Here is an 18,041-nt window from a genome sequence, read left to right on the forward strand (position 1 = left end):
AAAATGTATTTGAAATAACTTTTTCCCTATTTGCAATTAGATCCGGTTCAAAATTAATTTAAATTTAAATTTTGTATTATTTTATTCTGAGTGATGATTATATTTATAATTTTGAATATAAAGAATAAACATGTGAAATTATGATATTTTGAAATTTTGTAGGTGTAGTGATATTTTTTAGAGACCGAGTCATCTAGTTTGATCGATTTAATAAATATATAGTTTTACAATAGACAGTGGTTTATTCAACCGAGTTATCCGATTTAATCTGATTTAGTCTTGCGGTTCGACCAATGACCCAGTAGTTCGACCAATGAGCCAATGACCCAGTACTCTCACTGGTTTGATGACCGGTCTGATTTTTAAAATACTGGAAATAAGTATTCTTATCAACATTGTCTCAAATAATTTATATATATATATATATATATATATATATATATATATATATATATATATATATATATATATATATATATATATATATATATATATATATATATATATATATATATATATATATATATATATATATATATATATATATATATATATATATATATAATTTTTTAAATTAAATCTCGAATAAAATGAAGTATAGGAAATTTTAAAAATAATTATAATTTATTTAAGTTGTAGATAATATTAAAAACTATGAAAAATAGAAAGTAATGTATAAATATTTTGGTAAAAATTTTATTAATACAAATATGGTTTCCGTATATTCTTATACCATTGAATTCATCCATTAAAAAGATATTTGTCAAGTTTCACAACTATTAAACTAATTTTAAGAGTTACCTCACGTGACGAGCACGTTACTGCGTCTGACACATACCACTTTACACGGAATGAGGGCGTCCGGCCCAACACATCATGGATCTAGTTGAAGACATATGAATACGTGACATCTCATGTCTATGAGTAAATCATTTCGTTATCACAATTTCAGGGGAAAAATTGTTTCTCCTAATGAAAAAGGGAGGATTAAGTATTTCTACCCTCAGATTACATCCAAGTAGTTGCGATTGAAATAGGTTCTTCATCCACAACTTGTCTCATAAATTGTGGCTATAAATATTCTAATTTATAAGATTGTTGGGGATCATTCACTTTTCATAAACTCTAAATCCAAACGCCTTTTTGCATTTTTCTACACAAGCAGGATTCGCATCATTGTATTTTTCCCAAGTCTAATTGATGCTCACGATGGTGCACCGGTAAAACTAACATAGGTCACACCTTTACTTAACACCTAGTCTCTTTAATCACTTTTCCATCGTGCTGAGACGAAGCACCACACCCACCAGTAGTTGTACAGGAAATGACAACGAAACCATAGCGGAGATGTGAGAATGGTGCCTCTCCAACCAAACCTTGCAAGGTAACATCTTGACCATCCAACAACGGCAACACGAAGACAACCCACCTAAAAACAATGAGATTGTGCATCCCTAACCTATCCATGAGAAAATATAGTGCGCTCTAGCACCAAAATACTTCAAACTTCCATTAGTGATGACCTTCAGGGGGGAAATTAACCCATTTGGGCACATTATTGTCATTGACACTCATATGACAATAATTGGTGTTGTTAACTCCTTGAAATGCAAGTTGTTGTATAGTAATTTTGAGGAGACAACTCTGAGGTGGTACACGAACATCCCTGTCTTTTGTGATCGATTATCAAAACCTCTTAAGAAAAATAATTAATCAATTATCGGCGAGTAAACACTAGAAAGTTTTGACAAATTGCCTATTCAATGTTAGTTAGGGGCAGTTTGAGTCCTTGAGAGAATACCTCGGGCGATTAAATGATGTGACAATAAAGATGCTACATCCAAACAAGTAAATATTCGTTAGAACCTTTCAAAATGACTTAAAGGTCAGACATTTCAACTAGTCTTTTATTTAATAAATTGTTGGGTTGAATATGGGAACATAATGGTCTAAAAGTGGGTTGGATTTCCCCTAATAAAAAATCTTTCAAAAAGGTTTTAAAAATCAATTTTTCAAAATGTTTGGGATGAAAAGTTTTTAGAAAATATGTGTTATGGAATGAGTTTGTGTATTGCTTAATGATTAGGAAATAATGAAATGGTGAAACCGACATATAATCTGTCAATTAATAGAACTCAAATTTACAACGAGTTGTTTTAAATTGAATTTTATTAATCAAATGAGCATCTATTATTATTAGTGTGTGCAAATATAACCAACAAACATAATGTTTAGCAACCAAGATCTAACACAGACCCGCGTTTAAACATTAAAATGTTATGAGCAATAAATCTAACAACAAACAATTATAGAAAGCGATAAAGCCCTAAAATCATACAATGCAATAAACCTTGTGAAGATGCAAACTATACGTAAATTTAAAAGAGAATGATAGAGATAATTGTGCATCAGTGCTTATACATATTTGGTGCATCATCCTCACTTGCACCTAATCCAGTCTAAAATGATAAACAATTGAAATTCGCTAGTCTTCCGCTATTTTGAGAATCATAGTAGATAATTGCAGCCAAACTGAAAAACTAACTTAACTACTAAGTAACTCATATCTAAATATTGATTCTTAAGCTGCAAATTCCCCAAGATATTCATTTAACCTTGAAACAATTCATCTTATCAAAACTAAAGCACTTTAAGATTTCATATGTAGCAATCTTTAGTTGATCCTACCTAAATTTTTACTTTGGAAAATAAGCTCTTCAAATTATTTCTTGAATATTAGTCTATAGAACAACCAAAAAAACACATTGAATCTTCAATCTGAAAGAAAAACTTCCCAAGACATTAGAACACCAATGAACCTCCTCGCACTAGATATTCAAACTATCTCTTAGAGTTGGAACTAAAACATACAAATGGAATTTTGGCCAGAGGTTGAAGATAATGATTTTCAGAAAGAAACTCTCATACACTTGTTAGAACACTCACAAAATCAACGCAAGAACAATTTTTTTTAAGTATGAATTAAGAGAGAATGTTGTGTTTTAGAAATATGAATGGATATGCAAAAACTTTGAAAGTAATGCACAATTTTTTTCCAGTTTTTTGTTGTGAGAGAAAAAAATAGTTTATATGTGTGCTAGAGAAATGCACTAAAAATGAGTTAAATTTGTCCCTTTAATTTGGGAGCAAGAATGGTGATTCAATTCAAATGAGAAAATGACTTTAGTCAAGAACATAAAAATCATACTTTGTACCCTTGATTCTAGTATGTGATTTGAGTCAATAAAATATCTAATTAGAGTCACATCATCATCGTTGTTATTCTTGGAGAACAATCCATCTATATTTTGTTGCATATCCATCATCCAGATTCTAATCTTTTCAAAGGTTAAACTCCCTTATTTGTTTAAGTTGAAGCAAAAATGATTTTTTGTACTTGCAATTCATCATGGAGAACTTTTCCAACCTTCTTTAACTTAAAGCAAAGATTTCATTATCGTGAGAAAATGCTTTCACAAGAAAGAGAACAAAATATATAGTGATGGATGTAATAGTTTATTGTGGATTGATGCCTTGGCAATATCTTGAGCATTGTTCCTTTAAGAATATAGGGTAGAAATTTGTTGTTGTAGATATGGGAAAAGTATTTTTTTTAAATAGAAAAATAAAATAAAACAAGTGAACCCCTTGTTTTTAGAAGAAATAAACGAGGTAATAAGTTTCAATAAAAAAAATGGTACATGACAAAGAATTGAAAGTAACATGTCGTGTTTCAATTTCAATTTTTCACCAGGCACCATTTTTTGGTGCAATTTAAACATGTCTGAGAATAAATTTCTCAATGTTGTTAACTTAGGAAAGCATCGTTGTTTTCTTTGATTGAAAACATAGGAAGGTTATTCCAAAAATAAACAACAACAACATTAACACCATTATGTGAGATAGGTTGCAAGGGTGGAAAAATTGTTTTGTCCAAGATAGAAGAATATAGAATATTGAAGATTTTTTTCTGTCTTACAATTCATTCCAAAGAATGATGCATACAAGTTTGGGGTGGCTAGATAAGTTAGGATTAGGATAAAATTAATTTATAGTAAAATCTTATTATTCTATGCTTTGGTTGTTATGGAAACTGACGGGATAAATGGCGGGATAAATCAATAGTTGGGATTTGAAAGATGTCATGAGTTGTTTTTCCCATCGGTTATATTAAACATCGAGGGAATGGGTGGTTTTTATTTAAAAATAATAAAATATGACGCTCCTTGCCATTATACCTCGGTTTTTTGTTGGATGAGGTGAAAGTTTGTCATGAAATATATTATTCGTAGTAGTGTAAGGAAAAACCGAAAAAGGAAACGATCTATGGGCCTTCTTAATGTCCTAATCGATTAGATGATCTAAAAAATTATTTTTCTTGGCCCAAAATGGAAATATTTGATAAGGAGCCATTGCCAGCCATTAAGGCATATCATGTAACATCCCAGTTTTTTTATTAATATTTTTATTAATTATATTAGTAATTATATTATTTGGTGTTTTTAATAATTATTTGCTTAATTAAGTCATTTATGATGTTTATTGAAAATTTTGCGTTTTGGGACGATTTAGTCGGTATAAGTTCGGGATAGCGGATCAATATTTAATCGGAAATTTTAATATTTTTAGTATTAGAAATATCAAAGAGTTAATATTTAGAGTTTTGGGAATTTTCCGAGTAATTAAGATTAGACCGAAAATATAAGACATTGAGTTATTAGAGGATTTTAGCAGCATTTATTTTATTATTTATTTAATTAATTTGGTGTGCTAATTATTTATTTAATTAATTGGTGTGTTAATCGATATATATTAATTAACTTGGTGTGTATATTTGTGTCTATTTAATTATTGGTGTTATTTGATTAAGTAAATAAAAATAGAAATAATAAATAGTATATATTTTATTGGGCTTAATTATTGATGTTAGGAGTAAATATGGGGTGTTATAATTAGGCCCATATGGTGTAGTTGGTAAAGGTTAAGGAGAGAGGTACCACATTTTCTCTTCATTTTTCTTTTTCAATTTTCGGATAGAGAGAAAGAGGCAGAGAAGAGAAAAAGAAGAAAAAGGGAAAAGAGAAAGGGGAAGAACAAGCTAGGGTTGAAGAAATTGAAGAGGTAAGGGGGAGAATCCCTATTATTATGGGTTGGTATAATTTGGTCTTTGGGTAGATTAATGTGTTAGAGTTTATTAATTAAATCCATGAAATTGCTATGCTGAATTATCGTTGTATATTAAGTTCATTATTGCTGGAAAAGTTTGATAATTCATCATGAATATTGTGAAATGGTGGCTCTCCATTTTCGTTCTTGACTGGATTAAGTAGAATCTTCATTTTCATGGTTAATTCTTATTGTTACTAGCTGCAAGTGAATTTAGAAATGAAAGGAATTTCATATGCCTAAAGGAATTTCATTTGCCACTATGAGCTCTTCCTCATGTGTCTTCATTTCTATGGGTGAATAACTTGTTGCAATTATATACCACAATCCTAATCTCTAAAAATGATAGTGTATATATATTTATGGCTTATAGTTAGTATAGAAAATAATCCTCATATCAGTGTTAGTTTAGTACACACTCACCATTTGGAGTCTCATATTAGGATAATGGTAGACTAATGATAATGTCCTGTTTTTCTCTCTCAGTAGCAGAAGATGTGTAGCATTTAGAGAGAGAATTAATGGATAGTGGAACATTAATTGAGTGATAGATTAATAGTGGAATTAATGGAAAAGAGTTAATTGACTTAAAATATAATTGAAATATAATAGAAACAGTCTCGTTTGATCCAATAGTCGAATTAATCGGTATAATTAGTTGTCCAGAATTTGATGAAAATTTACGTGGTAGCTAAGTTTAATTAGTAGACTAACGTGGTGGCATTATTTTGTTGAAAATATGATATTTACAAACCGACCGAAATAGTGTAGATTTGAATATATTTTATATTTAATATTGGTTTTGGAATAGAAAAATAAGTGAATAAAAATTAATATAGGGTGATTATTGATTGATTGATTAAATTAATTTCAATAAATCTATTTAATTTGAATATATTTGAACTTGGATAAATTATTCGGTTTATCGGTAAATTGCGGTATTTTATGAAATGAACCGAATTTGTATATTGCTTGAATATGTATGTTGAGAAATATATATTGCTATGCCAATGATGATGTTCCGGTAATGATTCTCTTTGAGTAGTTGGTTAGTATTAATTCTAATAAGTAATTGCTTGGTGTTGAAAGTGTATATTCTTATATTTTGGCAAATAAGAATTAACATGAGATAGTATGATTTACTAGTGTTAATTGGATTTTGTGAATCGTAATTGATTATTTGCTTTTATATGTGAATGATATGTATGTGTTGTGAATGTTGTGTACAATTGGTAGATAATTCATTGAGTTGGATTATTGTGATATGCTAAATATTAAGATGGTAGAGATGATCTTAATTGCGTATGTTTGTTAACATTGTACATACATTCATATCATGGTGTGCCTTGAAACAAAGGTGGTTTGCTTTGAAACAAAAGCGAGGCTTAGATTCTAGAGTGAATCGGAAGCGGTAAACTATATGTTTACGTTTGGTGGGCTTTGGTCTTGTCCGGATCGGAAGCGTGGCTTGGATTCTAGATATTGAATCGGAAAGCGGTGAAACATTGGGTTCACATTACGGTACCGCATGCATATGAAGGATAGAAAAACACTTAGAAAGGGGGGGGGGGTTTGAATAAGTGTAGCTTTAAAAACTTGACAGATAAAAATGAATTGCACAGTTATTTTTATCCTGGTTCGTTGTTAACTAAACTACTCCAGTCCACCCCCGCAGAGATGATTTACCTCAACTGAGGATTTAATCCACTAATCGCACGGATTACAATGGTTCTCCACTTAGTCAGCAACTAAGTCTTCCAGAGTCTTCTGATCACACACTGATCACTCCAGGAACAACTGCTTAGATACCCTCTAAGACTTTCTAGAGTATTCTGATCCACACGATCACTCTAGTTACAACCTGCTTAGATAACCTCTAAGACTTCCTAGAGTATTCTGATCCACACGATCACTCTAGTTCCTTACAACTTAATGTAATCAATTCTAAGAGTATTACAATTGCTTCTTAAAAGCTATAATCACAAACTGTGATATTTCTCTTAACGTTTAAGCTTAATCTCACTAATATATTACAACAGCAATGTAGTGAGCTTTGATGAAGATGAAGATTCTGAGCTTTGAATAGAACAGAGTTTCAGCAAGTTAATATGAGTTGTTTTGTTCAGGATCGTTAACCTTGCTTCTCATCAGAACTTCATATTTATAGGCGTTGGAGAAGATGACCGTTGAGTGCATTTAATGCTTTGCGTGTTCCGTACAGCATCGCATTTAATGTTATACGCTTTTGTCAACTACCTCGAGCCTTGTTCACGCTGTGTCTACTGACGTTGCCTTTAGTAGCTTTTAACGTTCCTTTTGTCAGTCAGCGTAGCTTGCCACTTGTACTTCCTTCTGATCTGATGTTTGTGAATACAACGTTTGAATATCATCAGAGTCAAACAGCTTGGTGCAAAGCATCTTCTGATCTTCTGACCTTGAAGTGCTTTTGAGCGTGATACCATCAGAACTTCAGTGCTTCTGATCTCATGTTCTTCTGATGCTTCCATAGACCCATGTTCTGATTCTGCTTCGACCATCTTCTGATGTCTTGCCAGACCATGTTCTGATGTTGCATGCTGAACCCTTTGAGACAAAGCTTCTGAGCGCTGAATTATGCATACTCTTTATATATTTCCTGAAAAGGAAATTGCATTGGATTAGAGTACCATATTATCTTAAGCAAAATTCATATTATTGTTATCATCAAAACTAAGATAATTGGTCAGAACAAATCTTGTTCTAACAATCTCCCCCTTTTTGATGATGACAAAAACATATATAAATGATATGAATTTGCGATCAGAAAGAGCAGACGGCAAAAGACAAATTACACAGCTATAGCATAAGCATATGAATATGTCTCCCCCTGAGATTAACAATCTCCCCCTGAGATAAATAATCTCCCCCTGAAATAAATACTCGAAGAACTTTAATAAAAGACTTCCCTGATTATTTCGGTAGAGACGATCACATAAGCTTCTGTCTTTAGAGAATTCATAGCTTCTGACTTCTGCTTCCATTGGACAGCTTCAGAACTAGAATTTCTTTAGATCCTTAGAACACTCACAGCTTCTGATTCCTGCTTCCATCTAGGACAGCTTCAGAACTTGAATTTCTTTGATCTTCAGAACATTCACAGCTTCTGATTTCTGCTTCCATCTAGGACAGCTTCAGAACTTGAATTTCTTTGATCTTCAGAACATTCACAGCTTCTGATTTCTGCTTCCATTTAGGACAGCTTCAGAACTTGAGTTTTCTGGATCTTTAGAACATTCACAGCTTCTGATTTCTGCTTCCCTCGGATAGCTTCAGAGCTTTGAATTTCTACCAACATCACTTCATGCTAGATTTGTATCAGAACATTGTTGAATGTACCAGAGCATCATCAGAGCATCTCTACATCCTGAAATGTTACAGAACAAAAACTAAACGACAAAAGTCAGCATGAACGAGTCAGAACATAAAATGTATATTAGAACACATGATATGTATCAGAGCCATATAGGCTAAAATAATGTATCAGAGCAAATAGAATTTTGTCAGAGCAAATAGACAAATATGGATCAAACACTTATTATCAGTGCTTCTGATTCATTCTTCTTTCTTGCTTCTGATTTCTGAAGCTTGACAGCACTCAGCTTGCTTCAGTTTCCATGAGTTTATTCTTTTTACAGAATAACACTTCTTATGGTTTTGCTTCTTGTGTTTGCTTTGAAGATTCTCTTCACTTCTTTATACCTGCAAAACACTTAAGCCATATAGAACTTGCAGTTCTTGTTAGTAAATGTGTGGGAGCTATACCCAGCAACTGATAGATTAATCAAATCATTTATCATTTATCTTCTCCCCCTTTTTGTCATAACATCAAAAAGAATATTTCAAAAGATTCAGATGAATAAAACGGCAAATAAAATCACTGGAATGTAAAAACAAAGAAACTTTTCATTGATAATCAACAAAAAGGATTACAAGAGAGGAATGCAGGAAAACAGATGCAACAAGGAAAGAAAACTACAAAGACCAAAGGACTAAGATCCTAGCCTACGCAAAATCCGCGCCAGAACATCATGAATCCCGTCAGTGCTTGTAGCTTGCCTTGCCATGAAGGAGCGAAACTCAGCATTGGCTACTTTTTGCGCGTCCAAACGAGAAGCCAGCATAGCTTGATTCTGATGAAGAGCTTCCAAGGTCTCCATCAGAACTGAGGTTTCACCAGAAGAAGAGACACCTGAATTTCTGCCAAAAAGGGACAGCAATCTCAGCAGGGTGATCTTCTGGGAGATCTTCAGCTTGTGCATCTTCCATTTCCTCATCTGAGTCTGACTCAGAAGTAGCCTTAGCATATTCTGGTTCAAGCAGCTCAGAAGTTCCATCTTCCAACGCTTGAAGAATAGCTGCTAGGTTTGTTGGAGGAGTAGGACCAGCAACTTCAGCAGGATAAACCACTACTGGAAAGACCATGTGAGGTGCTTTTTCAGAGGGGTTCATTCTGAACCAGTTGAACAGCCACTGAAAATCTCCAGTCAGCACAGGAAACCATGGTCTCCACACCACGATGTCTCTGCAGAGATTTTCTTTTTCCAACTCACTGCTGGTATCTTCTCCTCAAGAACACTTCTGTTCCTGATGAGATGGTGATAGCTGCTTTCACCAACTTCCAACCGAAGACCACGAACACCAGGAGCTTCAGACATAATCCTTCTCTGAGTGTCTGTAACCTTAGCCAGAAAATCCTGACGAAAGGTATCCCAAAGGTTGCTTGTAGCATACTCATCCAGATGGTTAAGGTGTGCAGCACCCAGAATCTCCAACCAGCCATTTACATCAGAATGTAAAAGCTCCAGAAATGATTGAGTGGTAGGAGTTGGAGGGTTGACAGTGAACCTGGAGTCGGGAAGAACAACACTATAGGGATTAGGTGTTCTGGTGGGAAAAGGGTGTGAGAGAGATGAAGAAATATCTGATGGATGGGTTGAAGGAGAGGAGATATCAGATGGTGAAGAAGGTGGTTCCGAGAGGATGAATGAGGAGGAAGAGGTGGTGGAGGTCTGTGAAGAGGGAGGTGATTGAGGGGTACCGTCAAAGGGTTGATACACACGTCTAGAGTAATTTCCAGACATCATAGCTTCAAACGGGTTCACTTTGAGAGGGTCATAGGTGATCCTTACTCTTTTTGGTTTGGTTTCTGGTTCAGCAGTTGCCTTTCTCTTTTGTTTCCGATCATTATCTTGATTCCCAGAGCTTGACGATGGATTCATGATGAAGTTGCAGATATTGGAAACTGCTAGGGTTTATGATATGAATGGAAAGAGAGAGAACGAAAAAGAAACTGAATGCAAAGTGAGAGAAATATAAGAGGGAAAAGAAACGTTTGAAGAATATAAAAAGAAAACTGAAAGAGAGTAAATGATGAAGAGCATTTAATGTTACGTGACGTGAGGAGAGATAATAATGACAAAAGACGTGATTTGCACAGTTACCTAAGTAGACGTCCCCTCAACTGCACGCACGCTTGTCCAGGAATAGTGAACACGTGTTTACCATCTGGATAGCCAGTTACAGCCTTTTTGCTTTTAAAGAGATTCTGAATCAACTTAGACAATGAAACGTTAGTAATAACTGAATCACAATTTCTAATTGATTTCAATCAGAACTTCTTATAAAAGAAATTTCATTTCAGAAGATACTCATACATAAGAACTTCTCATCTTCTCATTCTGGGCTTGTTTCTGAAGACCCATTTTGTACCGATTATATTGAATCCATCTGGTCTAGGAACAAGATCCCAAACATCATTCCTTGTAAACTGATTCAGTTCTTCTTGCATAGCAATTATCCAGTCTGGATCTTCTAGAGCATGAACAACAGAAGTTGGCTCAATCAAAGATACAAGGCCTAATTGACAGTCTGCATTGTTCTTAAGGAATGCTCTTGTTGTGATTGGATCATCCTTCTTTCCAAGAATGACATCTTCTGAATGACCAGAGATGAGTCTGGATGATCTTCTGACAGATGGTTCTTCAGAAATGCTTAGATTCTCCAGAGAAGCTGATACTTGATCTTCAGATTCTTTGCTTCTGAGAAGCTCTGCTTCTGATGCGTTGCTTCTTGGCTCAACAGCTTCTGATATATCAATATCACAATCTGCAAAATTATCAAACTGCTTTGGTTTTTCAGAACCAAGCTTATCATCAAACCTGATATTGATTGATTCTTCTACAATCAATGTTTCAGTATTGTATACTCTGTAGCCTTTTGAGCGTTCAGAATATCCAAGAAGGAGACATTTTTGTGCTTTGGAATCAAACTTACCAAGATGATCTTTAGTGTTCAGAATAAAGCATACACATCCAAAAGGATGGAAATATGAAATGTTGGGCTTTTTATTCTTCCACAATTCATGAGGAGTCTTATTTAGAATGGGTCTGATAGAGATTCTATTCTGAATATAACATGCAGTGTTTATTGCTTCTGCCCAGAAATGCTTAGCCATATTGGTTTCATTGATCATGGTTCTGGCCATTTCTTGCAGAGTCCTATTCTTTCGTTCTACAACTCCATTTTGCTGTGGAGTTCTAGGACAAGAGAAATCATGGGCAATACCATTTTCTTTGAAGAATTCTTCAAAGGATCTGTTCTCAAATTCACCACCATGATCACTTCTAACCTTTATGATTTTAAACTCTTTTTCAGATTGAATCTGAATGCAGAAATCAAAGAACACTGAATGAGACTCATCCTTGTGTTTCAAGAATTTTACCCACGTCCAGCGGCTATAATCATCTACGATGACTAATCCATATTTCTTCCCTCTGACAGATGCTGTTTTGACTGGGCCAAACAGATCAATGTGCAAGAGTTCTAATGGCCTTGAGGTAGAAACAACATTCTTGGACTTGAATGCAGGTTTGGAGAACTTGCCCTTCTGACATGCTTCACAAAGAGCATCTGATTTGAATTTCAGATTAGGGAGTCCTCTGACAAGATCCAGTTTGTTAATCTGAGAAATATTTCTCAAACTAGCATGACCTAATCTTCTGTGCCAGACCCACTGCTCTTCAGAAACAGACATAAGACAAGTCACCTTCTGACTCATAAGATCTTGCAGATCTGTCTTATAAATGTTGTTCTTCCTCTTGCCTGTAAATAGGATTGAGCCATCCTTTTGATTTACAGCCTTGCAAGACTTTTGATTAAAGATTATATCATAACCATTGTCACTCAATTGACTGATAGATAAGAGGTTATGTGTTAATCCTTCTACAAGAAGTACATTAGAAATGGAAGGAGAGTTACCAGACTTTATAGTTCCAGAGCCAATTATCTTGCCCTTCTGATCTCCTCCAAACTTGACTTCTCCTCCAGACTTAAGCACCAGGTTTTGGAACATAGACCTTCTTCCTGTCATGTGTCGTGAGCATCCAGAGTCCAGGTACCACGACATGTTGTGCTTTATCCTTTTTGCAGCCAAGGATATCTGCAATAGGAATAATCTTATCCTTAGGTACCCACATTTTCTTGGGTCCTTTCTTGTTAGATTTTCTCAAGTTCTGATTGAACTTGGGTTTAACATTGTAAGCAATAGGAGGAACAGCATGATAATTTTTAATGTGAGTTTCATGATATTTCCTAGGTTGTGTCACATGCTTTTTGATGTGTGTTATGTGAAAGCTTTAAGCATGTGAAGTGTGCCTAATATCATGGGAGTGGCCATACTTGAACTGATCATACAATGGCTTGTATGTGAATTTCATTTCATCAACAGGTTCAAGTTTGTATGGGGTTTCACCCTCAAAACCAATGCCGACTCTTTTGTTTCCAGACACAGCATATATCATAGAAGCTAGCTGACTTCTGCCAATACTTCTAGATAAGAACTTCCTGAAACTTAAATCATATTCTTTCAGAATATGGTTTAGACTAGGAGTGGATTTTTCTGAATCAGAAGGAGATCCAACATTATTGGATAATTTTAAAAGTTTTTCTTTTAATTCAGAATTCTCCAACTCAAGCTTCTTTGTTTCAAATTCAAATAGCTTTTTCAGCTCTTTGTATTTGAGACTAATCTGAGACTTGAATTCCAGAAGTTCAGTTAGACCGGAAACTAACTCATCTCTAGTAAGTTCAAAAAATACCTCTTCAGAATCTGATTCTGATGTAGATTCTGATCCGTCATCTTCTGTCGCCATCAGCGCACAGTTAGCCTGCTCATCTTCAGAGTCTGAATCATCTTCTGACTCATCCCAGGTTGCCATAAGACCTTTCTTCTTATGAAACTTCTTCTTGGGATTTTCCTTCTGAAGTTTTGGACATTCATTCTTGAAGTGTCCAGGCTCATTGCATTCATAGCACATGACCTTCTTCTTGTCAAATCTTCTGTCATCAGAAGATTCTCCACGTTCAAATTTCTTTGAACTTCTGATGCCTCTGAACTTCCTTTGCTTGTTCTTCCAGAGTTGATTTAGCCTTCTGGAGATCAAGGACAGTTCATCTTCTTCTTCAGATTCTGATTCTTCAGGATCTTCTTCTCTAGCCTGAAAAGCGTTAGTGCATTTCTTGATATTGGATTTTAATGCAATAGACTTACCTTTCTTTTGAGGCTCATTTGCGTCCAGCTCTATTTCATGGCTTCTCAAGGCACTGATAAGCTCTTCCAGAGAAACTTCATTCAGATTCTTTGCAATCTTGAATGCAGTCACCATAGGACCCCATCTTCTGGGTAAGCTTCTGATGATCTTCTTTACGTGATCAGCCTTGGTGTATCCCTTGTCAAGAACTCTCAATCCAGCAGTAAGAGTTTGAAATCTTGAAAACATCTTTTCAATGTCTTCATCATCCTCCATCTTGAAGGCTTCATACTTCTGGATTAAAGCGAGAGCTTTAGTCTCCTTGACTTGAGCATTTCCTTCATGAGTCATTTTCAAGGACTCATATATGTCATAGGCCGTTTCCCTGTTAGATATCTTCTCATACTCAGCATGAGAGATAGCATTTAGCAAAACAGTTCTGCATTTATAATGATTCCTGAAAAGCTTCTTCTGATCATCATTCATTTCTTGCCTTGTCAGCTTTACGCCACTAGCATTTACTGGATGTTTGTAACCATCCATCAGAAGATCCCATAGATCACCATCTAGACCAAGAAAGTAACTTTCCAGTTTATCTTTCCAGTATTCAAAGTTTTCACCATCAAACACCGGCGGTCTAGTATAACCATTGTTACCGTTGTGTTGCTCAGCAGAGCCAGATGTAGATGTAGACTTTGCAGTTTCATCAGCCATCTTTTACTGAAGCGTTTTTCTCTTCCTGAATCTTTTCTAAACACGGTTAAGTGCTTGCACCTTAGAACCGGCGCTCTGATACCAATTGAAGGATAGAAAAACACTTAGAAAGGGGGGGGGGGTTGAATAAGTGTAGCTTTAAAAACTTGACAGATAAAAATGAATTGCACAGTTATTTTTATCCTGGTTCGTTGTTAACTAAACTACTCCAGTCCACCCCCGCAGAGATGATTTACCTCAACTGAGGATTTAATCCACTAATCGCACGGATTACAATGGTTCTCCACTTAGTCAGCAACTAAGTCTTCCAGAGTCTTCTGATCACACACTGATCACTCCAGGAACAACTGCTTAGATACCCTCTAAGACTTTCTAGAGTATTCTGATCCACACGATCACTCTAGTTACAACCTGCTTAGATAACCTCTAAGACTTCCTAGAGTATTCTGATCCACACGATCACTCTAGTTCCTTACAACTTAATGTAATCAATTCTAAGAGTATTACAATTGCTTCTTAAAAGCTATAATCACAAACTGTGATATTTCTCTTAACGTTTAAGCTTAATCTCACTAATATATTACAACAGCAATGTAGTGAGCTTTGATGAAGATGAAGATTCTGAGCTTTGAATAGAACAGAGTTTCAGCAAGTTAATATGAGTTGTTTTGTTCAGGATCGTTAACCTTGCTTCTCATCAGAACTTCATATTTATAGGCGTTGGAGAAGATGACCGTTGAGTGCATTTAATGCTTTGCGTGTTCCGTACAGCATCGCATTTAATGTTATACGCTTTTGTCAACTACCTCGAGCCTTGTTCACGCTGTGTCTACTGACGTTGCCTTTAGTAGCTTTTAACGTTCCTTTTGTCAGTCAGCGTAGCTTGCCACTTGTACTTCCTTCTGATCTGATGTTTGTGAATACAACGTTTGAATATCATCAGAGTCAAACAGCTTGGTGCAAAGCATCTTCTGATCTTCTGACCTTGAAGTGCTTCTGAGCGTGATACCATCAGAACTTCAGTGCTTCTGATCTCATGTTCTTCTGATGCTTCCATAGACCCATGTTCTGATTCTGCTTCGACCATCTTCTGATGTCTTGCCAGACCATGTTCTGATGTTGCATGCTGAACCCTTTGAGACAAAGCTTCTGAGCGCTGAATTATGCATACTCTTTATATATTTCCTGAAAAGGAAATTGCATTGGATTAGAGTACCATATTATCTTAAGCAAAATTCATATTATTGTTATCATCAAAACTAAGATAATTGGTCAGAACAAATCTTGTTCTAACAGCATAGTGTCACATATTTTGCATTGAGTCACATTGAAGTTATGTAATGTTTGAATATATGCATTTATGTGATTGTTATGTGTACATGAGATGTGATAATTGGATTTGGTGATGTTTGGACACATGACTTGGTAAAATATATGATCATGTGATTATTATAATTATGTGTATTATTTAGGAATATAGTATTGGAATTTAATATTATACTCCTTGAGTTTTGATGTATGCTTGTAACATGTGAAATAAATGTTGGTTAGTATTATTTACATGGTTATATAAGTGTGATGAATTCTTATAACTGTTGATTGAATCATTGTATCTTATTATACTTTCTTCATAATGATTTATATTCTCACCCTTCTGTTTTAATGTTGCCCTCATTTGGCGACATGCAGGTTCTGGAGTTTAGTAGCTCGTGCGTGATCTAGTCGGAGATTCTTCCGTGTTTGTTGGAGATTAGGTAGTGAGTCGATGCTCTGGTCATGTAACACTGGGTAGATTAGTCGTGTTGAACTCATGTTTCTATTTGGTTATGTATTATGTTTATGACTTGAGAACTTGTTATTTGGCTGCTTGTTGTTTGAGAGGCTTTCAAGCCAAATATTCTGAACTATGTTTTAATTTATGTTGATATGATTATTGAGACTTGATCATGGTATGGGACATGGATCATTTTATGAAACACATGAGTATTTAGTAGTTTCCGCTGTGAATGCATATTCTGGATAAAACATGATTAATTAAGAAGTGTTATTTGAAATGACCAGGTGTATCATATATTGTAAGTAAATGCTATCGGTTTTTAAAGGCTTTTAGTTTTTGAAAACATCGATGTGACGCCCTTTTATTATATGCATGCTTATTCTCTGATTATATGCTTATTTATTTTGGGGTATAAAAGGGGTGTTACATATCACAATTGTTTGTACACTCGTTTAATCTTCTTCTAATTAATTAGCTTATGGTTTAATCGATTAGATGCTTCAAAAAATCATCCAATTGTTTGTCTTAAGGTTATAATCGTTTGTGTAGTTCCAAAATATATTCCAATCAATCAGTTACTTTAAAAGGGATTCAAAAAGCAAAATGATAGTTTCTTAACCACTTGGCTCATGTTTGAAAATATGTTACGATATTTGATTGATAAAAAATAGGTTTCAAGTGTGTGTGTGTGTGTGTGAGAGTTTCCTTAGTATATTAGGAGTTACTTCTTTATTTTTTACAAAACTCTGATCATTCATACAAACATGACTAGGCAAGCTTTCACACTTCTTTTTTTTCACAACTCTGATGCCTTAAATATTCTTTGCCATATACATTAATCATATAATCATTTCAAATAAGTATTGATTCCCCTACTAGAAGTGGCTTGAGATGTCCCTAAGTTTGATCACCATCATCATAAAGTTGGAAACCCATTACCACCGATTTTACCAACTTCTACAGTCGTTGGCATTGTCGTCGTCAAAACTTTAGAAAAGTTTATCACTAGGATCATCAACTTCATAACTGCAAGCACATAGATTCATAAAGGGCGCTTAAGTAGACATTCAAGAAGGATCTCATGACGAATCCCATCGTCTTGATGTGAGACAACCAACAGAAGATCATGCACAGCATCAACTCTCTGATCACCAATAAATAATGGAGGAATTTGCACTTGGGTTGACAGATGGGGCAACCACAGTCTCACCTAATATCTACACAAATTTGGTCCAAAATTTCAACAATTTTTTCAAATTTCAAGGGAACATCTCCCTCCTCAAAATTTGAGGTAACAGTTTCCTACACAATTGGCGTTGGAAAATTACTTTCAAGAGCAAAATTGTATGATTGTTCATAGACAAGAGGACGTGAGATTTACTTATGTTAGAGAAGGTCAGAATATGATGGAAACCTTAGCAACTATGGGTCATTTCCCACCGTTCCATCCTTCCAACGACTAGTGATTCGAGCGCTTCATAATCATCCTGCTTATTTTATTATTTCTCTTTTGTTTTTTCAATTCAGCAATTATACTTTGAATTTCCAAATAGGAAATTTATTTTCAACGCTTTCCCTGTTTGTAAGTTTCTTGTTCTTTATTTAAATGGCAAAAACTAACCCAAGAAGGTTGACAAGAGTAAAACACAATGTTGGAATTGTCAAAAACTTGGTCATAATGCAAGAGATTGCAATGCAAAACAGGGGGAAACTCAAGGGAATGAAGCCAGGGTTGCATGACAAGATGTGGATGAAGAGAATACACTCTTAGTCATGATTACGAAAGGTAATTGCTGCAGCACTGGGCTGCGGGGAAG

General features: G+C 34.8%; 1 long non-coding RNA gene across 1 annotated transcript; it reads left to right on the forward strand.

Annotated features, from left to right (window-relative positions):
• Positions 1-4,997: 4,997 nt before the first annotated feature.
• Positions 4,998-16,394, forward strand: LOC131634352 (uncharacterized). Its single transcript, XR_009293524.1, has 2 exons — positions 4,998-5,121; positions 16,137-16,394. It is a non-coding gene; the product is annotated as an uncharacterized LOC131634352 (long non-coding RNA).
• The last annotated feature ends 1,647 nt before the right edge of the window (positions 16,395-18,041 follow it).

This window comes from Vicia villosa, unplaced genomic scaffold, assembly GCF_029867415.1.
Source record: "Vicia villosa cultivar HV-30 ecotype Madison, WI unplaced genomic scaffold, Vvil1.0 ctg.001282F_1_1, whole genome shotgun sequence".
Taxonomy (NCBI): domain Eukaryota; kingdom Viridiplantae; phylum Streptophyta; class Magnoliopsida; order Fabales; family Fabaceae; genus Vicia; species Vicia villosa.